The following is a 22,653-nucleotide window of genomic DNA, read 5'->3' as shown; positions in this document are numbered from 1 at the left end:
ACGTGGGAAACCACGGCATGGCCAATCCAAAGCTATTATAAGACAAGTAAAGTTGGTTGATTTATATCTGTAGTAGTGGCCATACCTCTACTGAAGTAAACGTTACTTTAATTTCAAGTGTATGCAATCACGGGGGCTATACCAAAGTATCTTTGATTGTGTAAGTGTGAATGCGACCGATCTCAGGTATATAGCAATTACCTCTGTTTGGTGACCGAAGCTGGCGAGCTTGTGATCGTGAGACCCACGTTAAACAAGGCGTGAGGACCTGAGCGACATAGCTTCCTAAAATGAACAGGTAAAATATCAGAGTTAAATAGAACAATCAAATGTATTGCTAAACTATTATATAACTGACCAATAACCAATTGGCAATCTAACCTAAATCCGAGGTCGTGATAAAATGGAGTCAGATAAAAGCTTAAATGGAATTAAATTACTTTGCCACGCGGAAAGACAGTAACACGCAGAGACCTTCACCCGTTCTTACAACTGTGATCCCTAATTAGCCTAGCTGTAAACATACAACACTTCCAGTCCTCCATCCCGAGAGAGGCCCTCAGTCTGTTCTCTGACTGTCTGATGCGTATTATGCACAAAATTGGCAAGCCCTGGCTAAAATAGTCAGTTCCAATCTGATTAGCTGGATTTACTTAACTTCTGGTTGTTGTTGGCGGGAAACAAATTCAGGAAACAAAGTCAGGTTTACAAAGGTTAATAAGAGTATTAATTTCGTTGACGAAATGTTCATTAAGTTGCTGTTTTTTGTTATCACATGTTAAATCTTGTTTAATATTTTGGTTTATAAATGTGAAAATTGAATGAATATAATGAATGCCGCTTAATATAAAGGATATTTTCATCAAAAGACAAAAAAATATGAAAATAATGAATAAATAAGAGGTAAAAATAAACACTGGTTGATACATGTATGAGAAAAAAAATCACTGTATATGCATCCTTTGCAACTAGCCGAAACAAAATAAGTTTGTTTTCTTTTTAATATTCTGTTTTATTTCATTTAACGTTTTTGTTTTACTTCAAGTAACACTTTTTTTAATATATAGTTGTAGTTAACTATAATAACTCTGAGTTCATTGTCATTTCAAACCTGACTTTCGTTTTTCTGTTGAAAGCGGAAATTTTAGGAAATATCTTAGTTTTTTTTTTTTTTTTGTCCTTGTAATGGAAGTCAATGATCACCAAAATAAATTGTCACGTTGTAGCTAAGCGTGATGTCAAACAGGAACACGATTAAACGTACGCGCTAAAGACAACCCACAATGAGAACTGAAAACACTGGCCGATAAATACACTGGCAAACTAGGATAATTAATGACAGTAAATCAGTAACCATAGGGACAAACTCAAGCGGGAACTAGAACAAAGGGGAAAGGATACTGAATGGAAACTCCATGAAAATAAAATTAAGACAAAAATAACTGATTATGTGTTACAGAAATATCTTTTTGAGTTTTGAAAGAAAGTTTTAGAATTACATGAGGGTGATTAAATGATGAGAACATTTTAATTTTAATTTGTATAACTATCCCTTTAGGTTAATATACCTGAGCAAAAAACATAGTTTTAGAGAAACAAACAGTATACGTATTACTTTTATGACTATACACATTTCCCCCATTTTTTCAGCAACTATTCACATAGACTGCTGCCATTTAGGTGTTCTATTATTGTGGTATAATGTATTTCAGATAAACCTAAATGGCATCTAAAAATAACAGGAACTGTGGTTGGCCACTTTAGATGCCGCTCAGATAATCTCTTGGTGGTGATTTTAGCCAGAATAGCTGTACCACACTTTATACATGAGACTAAAGGAAGTGTGAATGATCATATTTACGAGTTGAACACATGAATGGCAGCACAATGTTTAATTACCAGTGGGATGCTCTGGATTTTCTCAGAGCCCAGTGTAAATGAAAGAATTATAGACAAAGCAGATTGTTCTTGGTCATAATTAAGTTGTCATTGTCATTTTTAGTGAAGTTTATTTTGTACACAATTTATGAACTGTTGATGTGGAATAGTGATAAAGCTTGCCAGAAAGCAACTCTACTCATTTAGCCAGTTTTTTTAAAGAGATGAGCTGTTACACACCAAAAGTACAGTGCTCTTCATATAGTTTTCTCTAATGCTAAAAAATATCCTGTCTTTGTCAGAAAATGAGAAAGAAAGAAAATGTGAAATTCTGAATGCACATCACAACCTAATTACGACTGCAGAACTCTTAAGTAAGAACTTCCCATGGGAACTTGAAGGCGGCGTGACCACCTGCTTTTCCAGATGCCAGAATCTGGAGGAGATTTAAAAGAGGGGAAAGAAAACCCTACTAGGAAGATGCATAACATCTGTCTCAATTTTCTTCATTGCTCTGCATCTCCAGAGAAGTCCCGAAGCCGAACCCTAGAGGACGTCACATCTTCATTTGCAGCTCTGGTATAAACTCTTGAATTTGCACCGATTTTGAAGAGACTGTTATAGGAATAGTCAATCCCAAGTGTCAGGAAGTTTTAAGTCAACCATGCCACATATTGATTTGAGTAGTAAATGCTTACCTGCTTCTGGAGGGTTCCATTATTAACACAGCGTGTAGTTAAATGCTTTAGTTGGGTGGTAATGAATTCAGCCTGGGAAGCTCACATCAGATCAGGCCTCGTTAGAGCTGATGTTTGACTGCTGGGCTGAAGAGAGAAGACTATTTGCTTAGGGACTTTAAACCTACATTGTAGAACATCATTGCTTGCTTCAGGGGAAATACTCTGCAGATTACTCAAATTTAATAGCACTTTTGAGAGAACCAGATTTTTTACTTTCTTATTATTCCGTTATCTCATTGGATGGTGCTAAAGTAGAAAATGGCATTAGCGGACTGATGGGATATCTGAATTCTGTGGCGCCTGGTTTTTGTGTGAAATACAGGGGAACTATAGGTCTCTAACTAATCAATGAATGACTGTGAGTCCCTTCAGGCCCAACATAAGTGCAACACCCACTTCTTCAGTGGCATTGGGATTTTTAAAAGGTCTTAGTGTTATAAGCCATGAATCAATCAACCAGCTGTGAGGTGAATCACAACAAGACCGACTCGATTATGGCATTGGTGCTGCTTCATGGGAGTGGCCGTTTCCTGCAAGCTCTTAAAATTGCACTTAAGTATACTTGATTTATACTGACAGTAAAGTATATTTGGCCTATACTTGTACTCAATTTTTTGATCCGAGATATACTTAAAAGTATAATTAAGTATTGTACTGTATGTATATACTTGGCTTGTAGTTGTGTTTACTCTTTTGATTGAGTAGCCAGTTGAATACTTTTTTTTCCATATATAGTTTTACATACTGTCTTATAAACTTGCATTGTTTGAAAAAATTGATTTATAAAGAAAACACATGAGGTCCTAATTCTGAGTATCTGATTTTTTTGTGTTGGCTAGTCCACTGTGTACATAAGAATTTTCTTCATCTACTTTACTCTTTCCTAGTAGTATACGTAAAGTGGAAAAATAATATGTAAATAGTAAACTATGTTGTATACTTGAGGTATAACACTACCACAGTAGTTTACTGAGAGTATACTTCAAAGTGTACTTTCAAAAACTAAAAATGTGCTAAGTATTTGACTAGTAAACTATCAGTATAAGTTCATTTGAAGTATAGTTGCAGTACAAACGAAAAACTTTTAAACTAGTTTGTACTCAGTTTACTACTGTTACACTTAAAGTATACTTACTACCAATTTAGTCCCAAGTTGTACTGAAACAGTACACTTACAAGTGTACTTCTAGTACATTGATATTAGTATACTAACTACATAAAGTATACTTAAAATGTACTTAAAATTTGACTTATTTAATTTTTACTTATTTTTACTTATTATAAGACAGTATGTAAAACAATGTGAAAAAAGTATTTAATAGGCTACTCAATCAAAAGAGTAAACACAAATACAAGCCAAGTATACTTAGAATAGGCCTACTTAATTATACTTTTAGGTATATATCGATCAAAAGATTGAGTACAAGTATAGGTCAAATATCCTTAGACTTTTCTGTCAGTAAAAGTCAAGTACTACTTAAGTGTACTTTTAAATATATTTATGAGAAGTACATAAAAAGTAGACTTTTAAAAGAAGTATACCAATAGCACACTCGAATAAACTTATTTTTCATAAGGGTTACCATTGAAGTGTGCATAGATCCAGGAGACTGTGAAGGCTGTCATTACGACAGCTTCTTCCTTAAGGCCGTTCGCGTCTCAGTGGAATCAACAACCAGAACTGACTGTAGGCCTATAGGATGATGATCCAACAATATTTTTAATCTTTTCGTACTGTATGTTGTTAAACAACTGCCTGGAGTACTTGAATGGTTAATCACGGCGTTCTGTGGTCAAATATTTTTGTATATCTGATACTAAACTGTATAATAGACTCGTAAACTAGTTTTATGACTCTTGTATCAGCAGTCTTTTCATTCTCACGTAATTATTGATGGAATTCATAAGGAATATTTCGTTTTCCAAACAATGCAGGGTAGAGGCGGCAGTAGGACAGTTTGGGAAATGATTATTATTATTTTTTATACTACGGGGCTGTTGAATGCTTGATTCTGATTGGTTGACGAACATTCTAAGGTGTGCAATTATTTTTAGGGAAAGGCACGGCTAAAGTAGTTCCACGCAGGTCTTGACCGCATTACAGTTCCATATCACTTCGCCAAATGATTTCAGTTATTTCAAAGGTCCTTACAGACTACAACAACAAAAGAACCAAAACCCACAACGACACTGACCGAGCAAATAAATATAGTAAACAATAGGATAAAAACGACAAATTATTTCCCAGTTTTTTGCCACGAAATTACGTTTTATTATGTATTATGCATTCCGGGGCATTGAATTATTAGAAAAATAATGCACAGTGGCCGCATTACCACCTCAGTTGAGCATTATTTTTCTAATAATGACTTGGCCCGTCGTCAATTGTGTTCTTTACGTAATTCCATTAAAAAAATAAATAAATAGTTGGCACATTAAAAAAAATGTGAGGAATTTGAGGAAAAAGGATTCTGAGAATAAAATCAAATGTAAGAGAATGAAGTCTTGACATTTATGACATTTTCTAAAATAGAGTATGCTTTATTTTTTATTTTTACCGTAGCACTAAGTCACTATATGGTGCTGCTAACACACAAAACAATAATTATTTAAATATTCTTCAGAAGAATTTGTACAAAAGTTTTGTATAATCTGCTTAGGACCATATTTAGCTTTAGGGCTGGGGTTAGAGGTGGACCTACAAAAAAATGTGTACGCTTGGTGCTGCTGATAACACAAAAAGGTCTCTCATGTGTTTTAACAAACTGGAAAGATCAACTGTGTGTAGGGCAATTTTTTAGCTTGTTTTGATATTAAAAAGTCTATTTTGTAAAGTGAGCAATTTGCACTGCAGAAAGGAGATCACCTGAGTCCTGATTTCCTCTTCCTGCAGTCCATTTTCCTCCTATCCTAATCACCATCCACACAGTTCAACACATCCACATCTGTCAGGCTAAATCTTCTTTACTCTTTCAGGCCTGATGTGCTCTCATTTGGCAGAATTGACTGAAATGGGCTTTTGTGTTTTGTTGTTTTGATGTTTGGCGGTCCTGATTCTCTATAGGTTTGCCTGCGGCTTGTTCTGAGGCTGACCCTGGTTAAAGCGTTCCACCTGATGCCGCTCTCTTACAGTGGCATTCTGGGTGATTGGGTCTCTGAAATTAATCTAGGTAGAGTTCGATTTGTCATTGTTCCTTCTCCGAGGCTCTTGGATTGGATCCCATTCAGGGGTTAGGCTGATTTTGATTGGTTCCTGCTCTCAGGGCATTGAGTTGGATCTGTTTTGAAACCCTCTATCCTTTAGGAAAGCTTCGGCATAAATGGCTGGATTTTACAGGTTTCTCTGATTGCTTCAATTCATTGCGCCTGTTTTCAAGGGTCAAAAATATCCAGTACCTTGGCCTCACATTTTCTTTTCTTCCCCTGTTATTTTTGCTTTTATGATGAACTATAGACTTTTCTTGCCTCAGTAGCCACATTTTACATCATTTAGCAGTGACTCAACATTGTACAAACATTTTTGTCTATGAAAATTAAAAAGTGTATATAAATACTACTGTTTTTTTTTTTTTTTTTTTAAAGAAATGAATACTTTTATTCAGCAAGGATGCATTAAATTGATAAAAGCTGTCATTTATTATGTTAGAAAAGATTTTTATATTTTTAACTTTCTATTCATCAAAAAATCCTGAAAAACGATAATAATAAGAAATGTTTCACCAAATCATCATATTCTGAAAGATCATGTGACACTGAAGACTGGAGTAATGATGTAAATGAAAATTCAGCTTTGCATCACAGGAATAAATTACATTCTAAAATAAATGTGGTAGTAATTTTTCACAATATTACTGTTTTCACTGTATTTTTCATCAAAAACATGCAACCTTGGTGAGCATGTGAAACATAAAAAATCTTATCGAACCCAAACTTTTGAATGGTATTTTGTATGTACTGCATGTGTGTATATGTGTGTGGGTGTGTGTGTGTACCATGTACTGCAAATGCTCAACAATATGCAATATTGTACATAATATATAATACAACATAAATTGATTTCATGATTTGTCAGTCAATAATCCAACTCACCAGAACAGTGTTCATTTTTAATTTAAAAGCATTTTTTTAATAAAAGCCTCATTGATTTGACTCCATTTTGCATGCTTTTGTTATGGAAAGAGTGCGTTTACAACACTGCACGAAACACATAACATGCAAGTACAATTAAGCCATATTTATGTAGTCTGGGTTAGATTTTCTTCATAGTTGTTGAAAATAATGGCATGTCATGCAATCTTTCACTGTTGGCATCTAGTTAATCTTCTACCAAGTGACAGATGCATGTGTGCCAAGACTTTGCATGCCTGTAACTCAAAGCTCTATAAACAGACTTGTGCTGGGTCAAGCTGTTCTTGCGTGAACGCTATCAAGGGACCTCTTTCCTTGTTTTCAGGGCTGCAGGCCGTATTTCTCACGTGACCATGTTATTTGTACACGCTGTGACTATACAAATCACAACATGTAAATAGGAAAATGTTGGCATTATTTTGTCACTTATTGGGAGCAGTATGCTAGCTGGAGCTGTTTACCTCCAGTCTTTGTGCTAAGCTAGGCTAGCGGTGGGTGCGTCAGACAGAGTTACGGCACGCACGGAGATGAGAAGGGTATGTATGGACTTATCTAACTCTGGGGGACACGGTGAATAAGCTGACGTCCCAAAAAGTCGGCGAGTTCCTTCAAATAATTATCGACTTTTACGTAGGCCAGGTGACCTGTAAATGCGAAAAAACTGTTTCCATTGCAGTTTTGCGAAATATTCCTTTTTCAAATTGCCTGAAAAAGCACCTCATGCGAGCTTAAAAACGTTTTTGCGATAAATGAGAGTTATCGCGAAATTGACGTGTTTCCATTGGGCGTATTTTCAATTCGCAATTTCGATTTGCGCAATTTGAAGGGTACTGGAAACACGGCTACTGGTCTATGGAAACCAAACTATGAAACCGAACAGAATGTGAACAAAATAATTTAGCAAAATGTCAATGCAGTACAATAATGTTAATTACGAACCAGTTCTATAGCATATTATACTGAAAATTACCATGATTACCCTTAAATGTGATCACAAAAACATTTTGGGCTTACACCTGTATTTAGGGCTGTACAGCTGAAACAGATGTAAATCTCAGGTCTAAACTGGCCCTAAGATTGGATCTTAACACATTTTTGGTGAGTCACACCAGTCTTCCCATCTCAACCTGGGTGAAGACAAACACACATCCCGCATCTGCCCAGCGACAGCTATTACTGTGCCAGTCTTCATCAGTATCTCGGCTGCAGTTTAGACTGAGACCTTCACCTGACAGTCAGAGAGAGCGGCCCCGGAGCTTGTGTTTAACACTCCAGTAAGAGACCCATGTCTGCCTGCCCTGGTCCCGGACAAACTCAATTTAATCCCCTGTCTCTGTATTGATGAATGTTGGGGAAAGTTCAGAGAGCAAATTAAGTTTCTTTTAGAAGTTTTGTTGTCGCAGTTGTTGTTGTGGTGGGTTGGCAGGCTGAGCCTTCAATAAGATGTCTTGCCTTTGTTTTGGCCCACAGTTAAATGAACAGTTGGAAGGTTCAGCAAGGAAGCAATGCTTTAAGAGTTGTTTTACATCTAAGCTGAATCACCTAATTTGTAGCTTTGTCAGGTCATTGGTCATGAGAGGTTTATTAAGGAGAAATCTCAGATCCATTAGCGCTTGGCTCAGGTTCATAGAGGGCTGGATGGAAACATTTTTAAGAGGTATCGAGGGATGAAGAGCTCATCAGTTTATGGGGACAAACGTAACTCTCTTTTCCAGCACTCACCAGACCTCATTGTAGAAGTAAAGTGACCATTACTATGGTCAGAGGTAATGTGTGCTGCCTGCCAACTATCAACATGCAATGGTTGGAAGTAGGAAAACCATTTTACCAAACTGTTTTTTGCAGTACGTAAAAATGATGGAAGACTTAAGGTTTGTACTTTGCCATAATCTGACTCATTAATGAACTCATACTTGGAACCAACCCTAAGCATTAAACTTGTATTCCCTGCTTTAAATATAAAAAAATATACATATAAAAAAAAACTGTACTTGTAGATAATATAATATTAATGAAATAAAAGGCCTCTTAGGTGTACACTTAACGAGCAAACACTTTCATGACTGTTTCTTAACATACTTAAGTACACTTAAAAAGTGCACCTGTATATGTCAAATTAAAAGGTAGTACATTTTAAATCATGTTTTATAATCTTTTGTCATGCTTTAAAGTACACTTATTTTGATGTGTTGACTAACATTCTAACATTCACAAGTAAAGTACTTGATTATAATTTAATTATAAATATTACTGTAGTTTTATTTGATAATTTAAATGTACTAAATGCAACTTCATTACAAATGTGCAATTTCAAATATATTTAAATACATGATACAGACGTTTCAATAGAACTGTTTAAGTATATTTGAGTAGTATCATTACATATAAAGATATTTAAGTCCTACTTAAGAGTGTCTAAAAAGCTTAAGTTGAAGTAATTGCCTTTAATATAGATTTGAATAATACATTTTCATTTAATTGTATATAACATGTGTCAGAAAACATAACATTCAGTTCACACTTGAGTATAGTCTCATAAAACTAGTGTACTGCACATCTCTTTCACAAGTAGATGCACTTCAGATTTGGATATTGACGTAATTAAAAACATAATCAACCTAATTAACATAAATGGCTGAAGTCACCTGTAAGTGTTCCTCTTTACTTAAAAAAATCTGGCCACATAACCTGCAGTTTGAAGACATCTAAACATCACTCATAGCAACCACTTAGCAACACCCTGACAACCATCTACCCTAGCATTATGTTTTTTTCATGGGCAAGCAATGCTTTTTTCCAATATAAGTAAAATGTATTTAGCATCTTTTAATTCCTCGTCAAGTCCAGAATCAGGATCAGAAGTGGAAAGAGCTTTATTGCTAATCATGTTTGCACACACAAGGAATTTGATTTGGTGACAGAAGAAGCTTCCAATACACAGAGACATGGGCGTCAGTTTGGTTTGAAATGTGCTGGGGACAGAGACGCATTCGGAAGTGCATTTTCAGAAGTGCTGGGTACAATGACGCATTCATTTTTTTTCTCTCTTTCGCGCAGGTTATGTTTTGAAAGACGATGTCCTGTAGCTCAGGCACGGCCCCACCTTTCAACAGGCCCACCCAAAACTTTCAACAAAAAAAAATCTTTTACTATATTCTAATTTTGTCAATAATTATAAAAAAATCGCCAATAAGCTCACTTTCATGACTGTTTCTTAACATACTTAAGTACACTTAAAAAGTGCACCTGTATATGTCAAATTAAAAGGTAGTACATTTTAAATCATGTTTTATAATCTTTTGTCATGCTTTAAAGTACACTTATTTTGATGTGTTGACTAATATGCGTCTTATATGCGTCTAAATGTGTCTAACGCTGTGAATGTGAATGTGCATTATACGCTGAGTTTCGGTTCATTTATGAGACGAACTCCAGTCCACTCGCCGGCGCCTCCAATGTCGTGATTATCTGCTATATTTACTTCTTATTTATTAAATCCAGGCAATTGGTTCTTGAAACATTGATTAAAATTAAGATATAATTAATACAAAACGAAATTCACTTTAAAGAAAGGCAGCTGTTCTGTTTGAGGTCTCTGTGAAAGTTTTAAAGCAGTCTTTTAGTGCCGCTTTCGTCCGTAACAGAGAACTGACACGTTGTTTTTTCCCTCATAAATGCGAACACGGAAAATAAAATAAAAATTGTAATGTTTTTTTGTTGGGTCAGACAATGATTACCAAATTTCTCTCTCATATTGCTCCTCACAACCACTGAAAACGGACAAAAAAATCGAACCAAAAGTCAAATTAATATGGACGGAAGTTAAAAGTGGTGGGTACAAAATGACTCATGACGAAATCTGGTGGGTACGCGTCCCCCCCGTCCCCCCCGAAATCGACGCCTATGCACAGAGACTCCATAAAATATCCTTACAAATCCTTTACACTGTAAGCTAGGAATGAATGCCGGTTGATCCCAGGGATTTTCAATTGCGAATCTGAATCTTGTTTCATTTAAGGCATTCTAATATAGCCCGCCCGCTATATCTGCACATCTGCCATGATGGGATTATTATAATGTGGAGGGATTGAAAGAACTAAATACCAACATTTGATGACTTTGATTATCCACCGCAGTAAACAAGCCACACTGAATGCCAGAGGCTATATGTGCAAGGCATGATGGGAAACCTTAATCACTGATCCTTGACCATAGCTATGCACTATATTTTTAGCCTATGTAATTAAAATGAAATCATTGACCTAGTGGAACATATCGTAATGTTCACCCACACGCAAATACGCACTGACCGAAAATGTGCATATATACTGTATGTGCATTCAGGGATTGTCCATCTAGTTCGCCCTAAGCTTCATCCAGGCTTAGCACTCGGTGGATCGGGGCATGTGAGGCAAGAGGATGCCCGCAATCAAATCATTATTTCAGAGCTGCCGACAGAAACAGCATCTGCAGATGGGATGATAGGATTTTGCTCCGTTTTTAAACACCACATTAAATTACAGCCATAGTTCAACAGTGCAAGTCCACAGAAACAAATAAATATATCAGAGCTGGACCGATTACGGCTGTTTGTTCTTTTCCAACATATATTCTAAGTGCAAACAGAAGTTGCCTGTCAAAAAATACAAATGGCGTGTTAATGCCCTATAGGTGCACTATGAAGTCATTCGGGTATGTAGCTTTAGCAGAGGCACATGTGGGAGTTGTAGACGCAGTTGGAATTGACATTATGAGATTCATCACAAATAATGGATTTCCATTTGTTTGTGTTGTTCAATGCACATTGTGCACTTTTTATTTCGCCACCTACCTCTTTGTATGTTGTGATGCTATACTATAGCAGCCTATACAAACAATCACATGCAATTAACAAGCAATTAAAATGACACACACAGCCTGTTTGTTTCTTTTATCCACATGTTTGCTAAAGCCTTGTCTCTCTTTCTCTCTGTCTGTCCATCACTCTGTCTTCTGTGTCCAATAAATTGCTGTAAACACACACACAAACACAACTGCACAATACCTCTGTCATTTCAACCCATTATCACTGTCAGGATTGTGGGACACATTATTATCATGTGCAATTATCATTTGCATCATTTGTTTTGTCTGTTTTATATGATATTGATGGCTTTTCATGTAGGCCGCAGTGTAAATTGCAACTATTAAAAGGGGTATTTAAATAATTAGTGCACATTTGAATTTGAAATACTAAAATAACACTGTTAGTTTAATGGATGCAGTATATAACAGGGGATAGTGGGGTAATATGAGCCAGTTTATTTTTTTATGGGCTGCTCTTTTATGTACAATGAAAATATAGTTACCAGGTGCTGTCAAGCTGCACAAAGGACAAACAAGCAGCATAAAATGAATAGGCAAGTGCTAAATATATCGCTATCATATTGGTTAAAGATATTTTTATTTTGTCTGGTAGTCGATATTGGATATCAATTGTTAAATTCACATATGTTTGCCATTTAAGTCATGATTCAATGATAATATTCCTATCTGCCATATCTCTCATTTTCCCTTTTGCATATTTGCATTGTATTTATCGTGCAATTTATACACGAAAATTGATACACAGTTGCATTTTGCAAATTGATACACGCACTTTATGGCGTGTAATACCCACGTAGAAGTGGCATCAGATCTAGCATTAATATATTTTCACTGTATTTACAATTGCATAAATAAAGCTATGAGATCGTTTAAATTAGAAATCAGAAATCAGGACAAAATATATAGCCTATATATATATATATACTTTTAATATATGTCCAAATAGAAACTGTTTATTTAAAATTGTAATAATATATCACAATACTGTTGTTTATACTATATTTTAATCAAATAAATGCAGGCTGGGTGAGCATAAGAGACTTAATATAGAGACTTAGCATAGAGACATTTAAAAATCCAACTGACACACACACAAGTTTCAAGTTTTGAAAAATACAACAACAAACAGTAAAATTGTAAAATATTATAACAATTGAATTTATAATTATATAGGATTAGGCATGTAACGGTTCACAAAATTCACGGTTCGGTTCAATCGCTGTCTGTTGCATTGAGACTCTGGTATGGCTTTACTTTAATAAAAAAAAAAAAAAAAAAATCAAGGGAATTTATCTGGCATTTCTTTCTTTTTGCTGTATCGTATTGAACCGAACCGTGAATTTTGTGAACCGTTACTAATAGGCCTATATAATTGAATAAAAGTATTAATTTGTTTTGAAAAACTACTGACCCCATACTTTTGAATAGTATAGTTTGTTTCAGTACTACATTTACACTATATTTATTCATTTAACATACACTTTATTGACTTAGAAATTAAGAAAATGACAGACAATTTATGTTATATGAATTTATGTTTCAATATGTGGTATCGTCAGGTTTTTATACCTCAAATTAAAACCCAGTGATGTCCACAGATCTAATGGTAACAAAATAAAAACGAAACTAAGATTATGCCCTGCATCATGAAGAAAAGAAAAAAAACGTTTATTTTGTGTTACATGATATAAATACCTATTGGTGTTGCCTATACCATACCTCTATGAACAGTGCTAATTCAGGTTAAGAATACACTGTGACAAGAGCCAAAAATAAAATAAAATAATAATAATAACAATAATGATTATGATGACGCATGCAAAACAAAGAGAAAAGACTAAATTCTATTAGAATAATTACACAATACCACTGTTACCAGTCAAATTAAATCATTAAATGAAAATCCATCCTTGCACTGCATAGGTGCATTCGGTTCAATTGCTGTCTGTTGCATTGAGACTCTGGTATGGCTTTATTTTGAAATTCTCGTCAGCAAAATAGAGGGAAAACAAACAATATTGACAATATTGTTTATAAAATGTAACTCACAATGTTAATTTATTGTTAATTTAACTGTTCCGTTCCGTTCGCCTTACATACAGTTCTTAATAATCGTGACGTAAACATTACGTACGCCAATAGCAGCGCTTAGTAATCATGACGTACGCCAATAGCAGCTGCAAAGCAGAAGCATTGTGGGAAATACCGACTGTTTTAACGAATAAACGTATAATTTGTGTTCCTGTCGTGTTTAACACTTCTATATTTGATCCCGCGAGTATATCCAACGTGAAAAACCACAGCTTGAATTTCCAGTCACCGTCGAAGAGAAACACAGGTCGTGTCTGCCCTATAAATAGGCGCCGCACTCATTTAATAATTGTCGTTGAGGGCGAGCAGGCTGTCGCCACCCCATTGATCGCTAGATGGATCGGCTGATCTGGGCGGGTATACTCCCATCGTAACTTGACGATCTTTTTTTTAAAAACATTTATTTTTTATTTAAATAGCTGTTTTCAACATTGATAATAACAATGAATGCTTTTTGACCATTATTCATATATCATATTAGAATGATTTCTCAAGGATCATGTGACACTGAAGTAATGATGCTGAAAATTCAGCTTTGATCACAGAATTAAATTATAATTATATATTCGTATTGAACAGTTATTGGCTTTCGGTTCGGTCCTGCCGACCAAAATTTAGATAACACAACAACGCTGCCCAACATCAAATGGCAAACTCAATCATGCATGCGATAATCATTTGTGCTTCTGCTTCACTGACAGTTTGGTCCAAACCGATAATGTCAGTGCAGCGCGAGCCGGTCTTGATCAAGCGACGCTGTTACTACACAAAGATATAGGCTACAGTAAAGAAAGCATGTGAATTCGCCACAGAAATAATAACATCGCTCGCTGCGAGATCTAGTGAAAAGCATTCAAATGTCTCCGTTATTACCCCTAGATCTCTATAAGATCAAACAGCGCATGCCGTGGAAACCAGGAGAAACATTGTGCCATGATTACGTCCACAAATCAGAAACATTCACGATGGATTTGATGTAGTAGTAGCCTGGGCGAAACACTAACTGTCACCATGGAAGTTTGGCAGGAATAAAATGATTTCAAGTAGGCTATATTTTCTAGCACTTCAAAACTCAAATATGATCATATATTTAAATGTTATTTTTAATGTGATGACCAAAACATTATTTTGTTCATCCTTCAAAGATTATACACTTATTTAAAAATAAAAAAGACATTCATTTCCACTCTCAAATATTTATTTTTTAATCGGTTTGCTTTTGAATTATTTCGACATTACCCCACACCACTAATCCTACCCAAGGGGTTTACAGTGAGTATCATATGAACGTAAAAACGAATTTTCGCGTGTAAATTGCACGACAAACACAATGCGTAGCCTACTATAGTGATGCATTTCATGAGATCGGGTTGAATTTAACACCTATGTCATGCTAAAGGCCTCATTATACTTCTGCGTCGGACATACGCCGGAGCCTATACGCCGTAGGCAACGTGTTGGTTTTAATTTATACTTCTATGTCGTTGTCCGCGTTGACGCGCACCTGGGGAGCATGTTACCCCGAGGGAGGGGTTCTGGCAGACCAATCACAGCGCTTGTGTCCGCGTAGAATTGACGCGTTGTTACATTTTTGGAGAGGTGCACGTCAGGGTACGCCGAAGGGTACGCGCGCTACACACAGCCTACGACGTAGCTACGGCGGCAGTTCGATGCAGAAGTATAAAACAGGCTTAAGTCTGACGTCAGTGATGCGATTGGTTCGTGCCGAGTGGAAATATGCAATGTCATCCTCTAGACAAGGAGAAATGGATGGACATCTAATATAGCCTACCTAATTATGTTCCAGGGTGTCTCATTTTAACTAAAATCACAAGAATGCATCTAAAACATAACTCTGTATATATGACTTTGCAAAAAAGCTCCAGTGTCCAGACTTACCTTTTGACTTTCCTCAATGTATTCCTGTTAGTAAGAAGTGCGTGTGTGTGTATGTGTGTGTTTACCCAATATTTCAATGCCATGCACGTTTGTGAATACAAATTCTGATGCCCTTTTAGTGCCCTCCTCCAGGGGAAGGGTGCACTCTATTTTTAATCAAATTAAACAGGCAGGGTGAAGGATGTCTATTTAAAAAAATATTCTTTAGAAAATTTCTAACACTAAGTTACATGCACCTTCATTCCCGTTAGAGGGACTAAATTGATGTTCTGTACGCATAATTATGGAACATATTCAATACATGCACATTTCAAAGTATCACCATCTGATACCATCACTGTCCTATGGTACCGCCACAGTTCTTTTTGTAAGGACAGAATGTTTAAGATTCCAGTAAGAAGAACATCAGCTGACTTTAGGAGTATAGTCTGACAGATCAATATTGCACTCATTGAGACTGCCTAAATAGACACTCCCCACACTTTCCTGTCTCAACCGGTGTATTTATCATTAGTATAACACTGCAGAGGATGTGCATTGCTGCAGCGAAACACTCTAACACTAGAATGAGCAAGTAAATGAATAAATGGAGAAGGATGTTTCGGTTATTGAATCAGGCGTTTTTCTGCCCTTGTTCTGCCCTTTTTCTCTCTCTTCTGTCCTCCGTTCTCATATTCTTTCAGCTTCTTTTGTCTTTCTCATGAAAAACTAATACCTGATTTGGCTCCGATTTTTGCATTATGGACCTCACAAGGTTACTGGGTATTAATACAGAAGTTTATTGAGATATTTTCTGGGGTTTGGTGTTATTTACGCCACGTTTGAAATGTAAGTACCTCCGTCTCATTGATGCAATTTACCAAGCGTGTCATCCTAAAATAACCAGGGCTCTTCCTGTCTTAGTCCTTGAACAGCAATGCAGCTGGACTACTAATCACTAGGAGCTGCCCTTGACCAACAATGCAGAGGTGTTTATGTGTGAGAGGAAGAAAGCTGAAGGCATCACATTCGTATGTGAAATAGATGTGGTGTGTGTGTCCACTTAAATATGTGGCCATCTGCTGAAAAGACTTAAAGTCCCCCTGTAGTCAATAATTGTATCCCTTAAAATACATCTTTGATCACCAAAATTACATATTTAAACGTTTTTTTCCTTAAAAAAAAAAAAAATTGACCTGCCTTAAAACAGCTTGAATCATGTAACCCTATACCCTTGCCTCATTTAGCATACTCGGTTCTATGAATATGCAAATGAGCCCCGCCTCCACTCACTCACAGCAGCTCAGAGATCCACTCATTGACGATCACACATTGACGTGATTGGTTACAAGGTGACGTCAGAAACACCAGCGATTTCAAAACACATTTTTGAGTCTGTCTTTGGTTCACTGCAGTTTTAAGGAGAAAATACTCAGCAATGGTGTCGACTTATGAATTTGCACATGGTTTGTCTTAAAGCATATTAAAAACACCACATAGACATATAAACAACATTAAAAGCTGGATTTTCACCACAGGCGGACTTTAACAGCATATAAAGCACGTTATGTTTTGGATGCTGTTGATTTTGTCTTTCCAGGCTTCTTATCTAGCTAAATTGCACGAATTAGCATTAGTTAATTTATTTTGAACGAACATGAATTAACAAAGAGCAATAGAAATGATACCTAATGCCTTAACATATTCAACTGTTTGGCAGCTATAGTCTTTTTAGCAAGGTATTTAGTCCATTTTAAAACAGAGAAAGTCATGGCAAACTAAATCAAGCGCAGCGTTAGATCTGGCAGGTCACGTTAGTCAAGCTCGCATCAGCTGACCCTCAGCTGATCCACATCTACCTATAGGAATACGACGCCTATCACCGTATACATATATAAGCTCCTTCAGTATTATCAGCAGATATCACGTTTCTCAGGAGCAAATTACCCTCCTCCATCCCCCGCTCCTCCATCCCCAGCTCCTCCATCCCCAGCTCCTCCATCCCCAGCTCCTCCATCCCCCGCTCCTCCTCTCGCCCAGTCAGGATTTGGCATTCTGTATCCCCTTGAATCAGAATAAATTCTCGAATTATGTTGTACTTTAAAATCTTGAATTAAATATATTTGCAAACTTTCATGTTGGTTCTGTTCTGTTTACCCCAAGGGGGGTTCTCGCCCAGAACAGAACCATACTGCCAATCCAAACTTGATGCTAATTGTCAATCGTATTTGACGGTAGTGGTCCTGACAGAAATAATATTTTTGCTCAAACTGACCTTATCCTCCTTTGAAAGATTGTGAAAGTTTTAAAAGAAGACTTTTGAGAAAAAGCCATTCAAGGGCATCTTCAACAGCTACGCCAAAAAAAACAAAAAAATCTGCAGAAAAACTGAAAAGTACTCGGTAACATTTTCTGTTAAATTCACAGAGACTTCCTTTAACTCTAAAACACAAAACAATGCAATGAGCAATTCAAAATACGGGGAAAACACATGTAAAAAATCAATAAGGAGAATTTCTTTACATTAACACAGTATATCGGTCCCTTTTTTTTAAGGAATCCTCTAATGCAGCTTGTCTTTCTGGAAAAAGAATACAGCGCATTCATGTGCGGCTGTTAACAGAGTTCCTTTTAAATGCATCTTCATGAAAAATTGACCATGGTCTGAGAAGGAAGATGGAAAGGGCTAACAAAAATAGATAGACCATTCACTGTGAGGGTAACAGACGTGCGGTAAAAGTGCTTATCTCAGAGAGAAGCAGAAATGATGCATACAGTATATGCCATAGTCTCTCATTTTGTACATGTCTCATTCTCTCTCTCTTTCACTTTCCCACTGCTGACAGCTGCACTGTAGATCCCTACTTCTGTGGAGTCAGGAGACTTTGCATGATTACTCTCTGATGGAGTGCCCCTGCTGCTCTTTGTAGTGGCCTAGAAAGGTAAGGTGGAGGCGGGGCAGGTGTTCATAAACAAATACTGAGGTGACATTGGGGAAAAAAAGACATTTTATCCCCAGATTTCCTTCATGACCATGTCTCTAGAAAGACTAAAACTGAATGAAACTTGATGATTTTTGACTCATTCAGTCAAACCCCACAGCCCGCGATGGCAGACGCACCTACATCTCTTACTTTTGTTAATTGGAAACTTGCAAGTGCAAATACATAACCGACTAAATATATGCACTTCATTCACCTCTGTTTCCACAATCAAATGATAACTGGGCTAAGCAAAGTGACACATACACATATGCTGCTTGAAACACTTTAACATGCTCAATACTTAATCAGTGTTGGGGGTAAGGCATTACAAGTAACGCGGGTTACGTAATTAGATTACTTTTTTCAAGTAACTTGTAAAGTAACGCATTACTTTTAAATTTACAAAATATCTAAATGACTTTTTTCAAATAAGTAGCGCAAGTTACGTTGTTTTCCCATTTATTGACTGACCGCTCTCCTGTCCCCATGTTGAGAGAAATCGTGAGTAAGGTTCAGACACGTTGAGTGCGCTGTGTAAACATGATGTTTATTGTAGTTCTAGACTAAATGTGAGCAGGCATTTACTCGTCTGACTTGCACAAAAACAGATTCAGTATTCCTCAGAATTAATAAAACTGTGAAATGCAACCTATATTCCATGCAATAATTAAATGTTAAATTACACAAATATACTTTATGTATTTAATCTCACTTTATTAACCAATGTCTTTCCTGCTTACATTTGATGATCCAATCACATTTGTGTTTCATTTTTTTCGTTTTGTTTTTATTGCTTAAGTGTGGCCCTTTCCCTAATGGCATGCTAAACACCTGCGGTCTTCCGACGAGTCTGCACTTTTGTGATGTAATGCCGCTTTGACTGTATGGGTATAAGTCTGCTGCGGATAATTAGACAAACCTTTACTGTCATTCACAAAAAGAAGCTTTGTTTGGGTAGAAGTCTGCTGCAGAGCTCACTTCAGTGCGGGCTCAGCAAAAGTGTCCATCAAGGGCGCATATTGGCCGCAAAGCGGGCATTCGTGAGGACACTTTTGAAACCTAAAATGACAAATGGGACACCCTACGGTCTTGTGCACGCAGCAGCCATTGTAAGTCCACAAGACCGCAGGTGCACATGAAGTGTGCCATTTGGGACAGGGCCTTAGAGTATTGAACTTTCTTCTTCAATATGGTAATGCTAATGCATATAATATTTTACTTTTATAAGTAAAAGTCCCCAACACTGTATTTACTTATACTTGGTGTTTGTTTTTCAAGATAGTGCGCTTTATGAGTTCATTACACAAAAGGTATTTGTGTCTCGTGAAGAGAAGCGTCTGGAAAGCGTCAAAACTTTATATAGGTTTAGATATTTTTAATGGAAAACAATACAAATCTTCAAATTAAGATTAGTCAGTATGCTTTGTTATCTCCAGATAGTGCCTGATAAGGTAGCATTTTTGAAGTGCTTAAAAGACCCAACATGAAATACAAGTTGAAAATTACAGACTACTCTGCTCTCGTTCAAGGCAAAAACAGTGAGTTGTTTTCGATTCAGTGGAGACCAACATCTAGTTTGAGTCCTAGATCACAGATAAATTCTTAAGGGTATGTTGTAGGGTAAAGATGTATAAGTCACATCAGCTAGCCACTGAAATACCTCAGGGTTCGGTGCTTGGCCCTCTCCTCTTCTCAAAATACATGACATTGCTTAATTTAGGCAAATGGATATCCTTACCACAGCTACACTGCACTCACACACCTCTTTTTCATAGGGTTGTAATATCATGGATTAAAAAAAAAAAAAAAAATTCTAGTTTTCTGATTTATCCAAGCATCAAGCTAGGACAAGCAGGTTAATAGTGAAGCTAACATTGCACGTTGGAAGAAGAGTAAATGTGTCACTGTGAGGACTTTTAAATGGAGAACAAATTAAATATTAACCTCAATTTGCTTGTTTTGTCCTCTTTCAAGTCTCCAAGGTCTGTTTGACTTGTACTGAGTTAACGTGATCATGAACTACAAAAAGCAGATCTCTTAATTAGTTCTGACAGGTAAGTGTGAGTCCCTGCATTTCACGACTATATGGGGAAGAGAGTATTTAATGTGGAAGAAATGATTGCAGAAGGAGGTCCATAGCCTGAGGGTGAATGGAGAAAATGAACGTGTCACTACATTTATTCATGTGTTCTCTCTGCATTCACATTCAAGGCTTTCTTACACATTTTTACCAAAGTTATACTGCAGAATGGCGTGGGCTGTATACCGTATATAGTTAGATATATTTATGTGTATATATGGCATTATATCACAGCAATGCCACCACTACTTTATTACTTTATGATTTAATGTAATGACTTAAAGAAATTTAATTGGGTGAAAAAGGAATGCTAATGGAATTTCTGTCATAATTTGAAACCAATCCAAATGGTATAAAATCAAAATCCGCTAAGAGTGAGGAAGTGAAAATTGGGACATTAATCCAGTTTGAAGATATACATTTGAATCTTTGTAAAGTCTCAAGGGATTCTTATATGCTCCTTTTAGGATTAGTTCCAAATTCCATTAGCATTCTTTTATTTATTTTTATCTATTTTTTTTTTTAGTAGGTTATCCATTTGCACTCCCATTCATCTCACAGACAGTTGCTCGGCTGCCACAGGGCCTTTATTTAAAAATGGACTGAGTAACTCTGGTTGGAACAGGAACATGTTCCACTTGGGTAACAAACATTGTGCAACATTTGGAAGAGATAGGGACTGCAGACGGTCGCCATTTCACTTCGGCTGGTCTCCATTCAGCCTGTTCATGTCTCAGCACTACTCTAATGCATTTATAGAGAAAACCGTGTCCTCAAAACCCTCAAACCTAGCCCTTCCATTCTCAGACTACTTACAGAGAGAGAGGTGGGGAGAGCCTAAACTCATCAGATCAGCCTGTCCTAGAAACATTTCTGTTCCATACTGTGAGGTCTCTCGAGACAGTCGTGTTAGTGCAGTCAGTGACCGTAGAACACTTTAAAATAGAGAAGGAGAGCCTTTCTAAAATATCAGCATAGGGTTGTTTACCAGCGTGTTCCTCGTCCCATCACCAGTTGAGTGATAGCAGAGAATAGCAGGGCAGAGAGTGTATGTGTACGAGAGAAAGGAGAACACTTGTAAGCTGACATTTAGACCTAAAAATAGAGTTAAGCTCACAAAGACCTGTAAGGAACATGTCTGGGTTATATTTAACCCCAAAAAATCTAAAGAAAAGAAATATAACTGTATTTTATTTTATTATAATTTATTATTTTATTTGTCATTTTTCAGGGTGTTTGCAGTGCAGGGTTCTGGAAAGTATGTTGTTATGTAGTTAAAGGGTTAACACAATCACTTTAGATAATGAACATGTTTAAGTTTAAGCTTTTATTTATATATAAACATAAACTATAGGAATGTATATATTCATAAACTCACCATGAGGTTTGTTCTCATGCATTTAAATGGACTTTAAATAATATATTTTTTTTGGGGGGGGGGGGGGGGGGGGGGTTAAGAAATGTTTACAGTGATTGTCTACAACGCAAAATAATAGCTTTATTATATGTATATTTTTTGCTTTCGATTTTGATGTAAAATATGATCCGGAAAGATTTTGACAGACTTCATGAGATTTGCCCAACACCTTTTAATTAATGACATAGCTGTTGTCTCATCTGGTTGTGTTTGTCAGTATGAGGAAATATAGCTGTTAATAAAAAATTTTAACACATTAACTTCCAGAAGCATCACCGTATCTGTTACTGTAATATATCAGCAAATGAAGATCAGAGATGCATATTTTCCTCTTTATGCTTTAGTATATATGTTTTACTGCGCTTTGGTTTTTTGGTAACGTTGCTTAGCAACATTATAGAAAATAGAGCAAAAGATCCACGTGCCACCGGTTAGCGCAGATCTATCAGCTTGCATTCATACTATTGATTTCGTTTACCAGACATTTACAGGCTTTTGAGCATCTGAGAGACACATTCAATTAGGCCTGTTGGTGAAAGCAATGACAAGGACTTCCATTTCGTCATCTGTCAAGCTTTGATAAGCACAAGC

At 36.5% G+C, this 22,653-nt stretch overlaps 1 long non-coding RNA gene across 2 annotated transcripts in view; it reads right to left on the bottom strand.

The window, feature by feature from the left end:
• Positions 1-201: 201 nt before the first annotated feature.
• The window catches only part of LOC311291076, a 35,612-nt gene continuing 13,160 nt past the window's right edge, over positions 202-22,653 (bottom strand). The window contains exons 2-3 of one of the 2 annotated variants that reach the window (XR_014627508.1): positions 2,577-2,702; positions 202-285 (exon numbers count right to left, since the gene is read on the bottom strand). This is a non-coding gene — a long non-coding RNA (uncharacterized lncRNA). Of the gene's footprint in view, positions 286-1,974; positions 2,494-2,576; positions 2,703-22,653 lie in introns of those variants that run through there. The other variant, XR_014627507.1, reaches the window with a different exon arrangement.

This window comes from Rutilus rutilus (genome assembly GCF_951802725.1).
Source record: "Rutilus rutilus genome assembly, chromosome: 5".
Classification (NCBI taxonomy): Eukaryota; Metazoa; Chordata; class Actinopteri; order Cypriniformes; family Leuciscidae; genus Rutilus; species Rutilus rutilus.
This window is presented reverse-complemented; position numbering and strand designations above follow the sequence as displayed.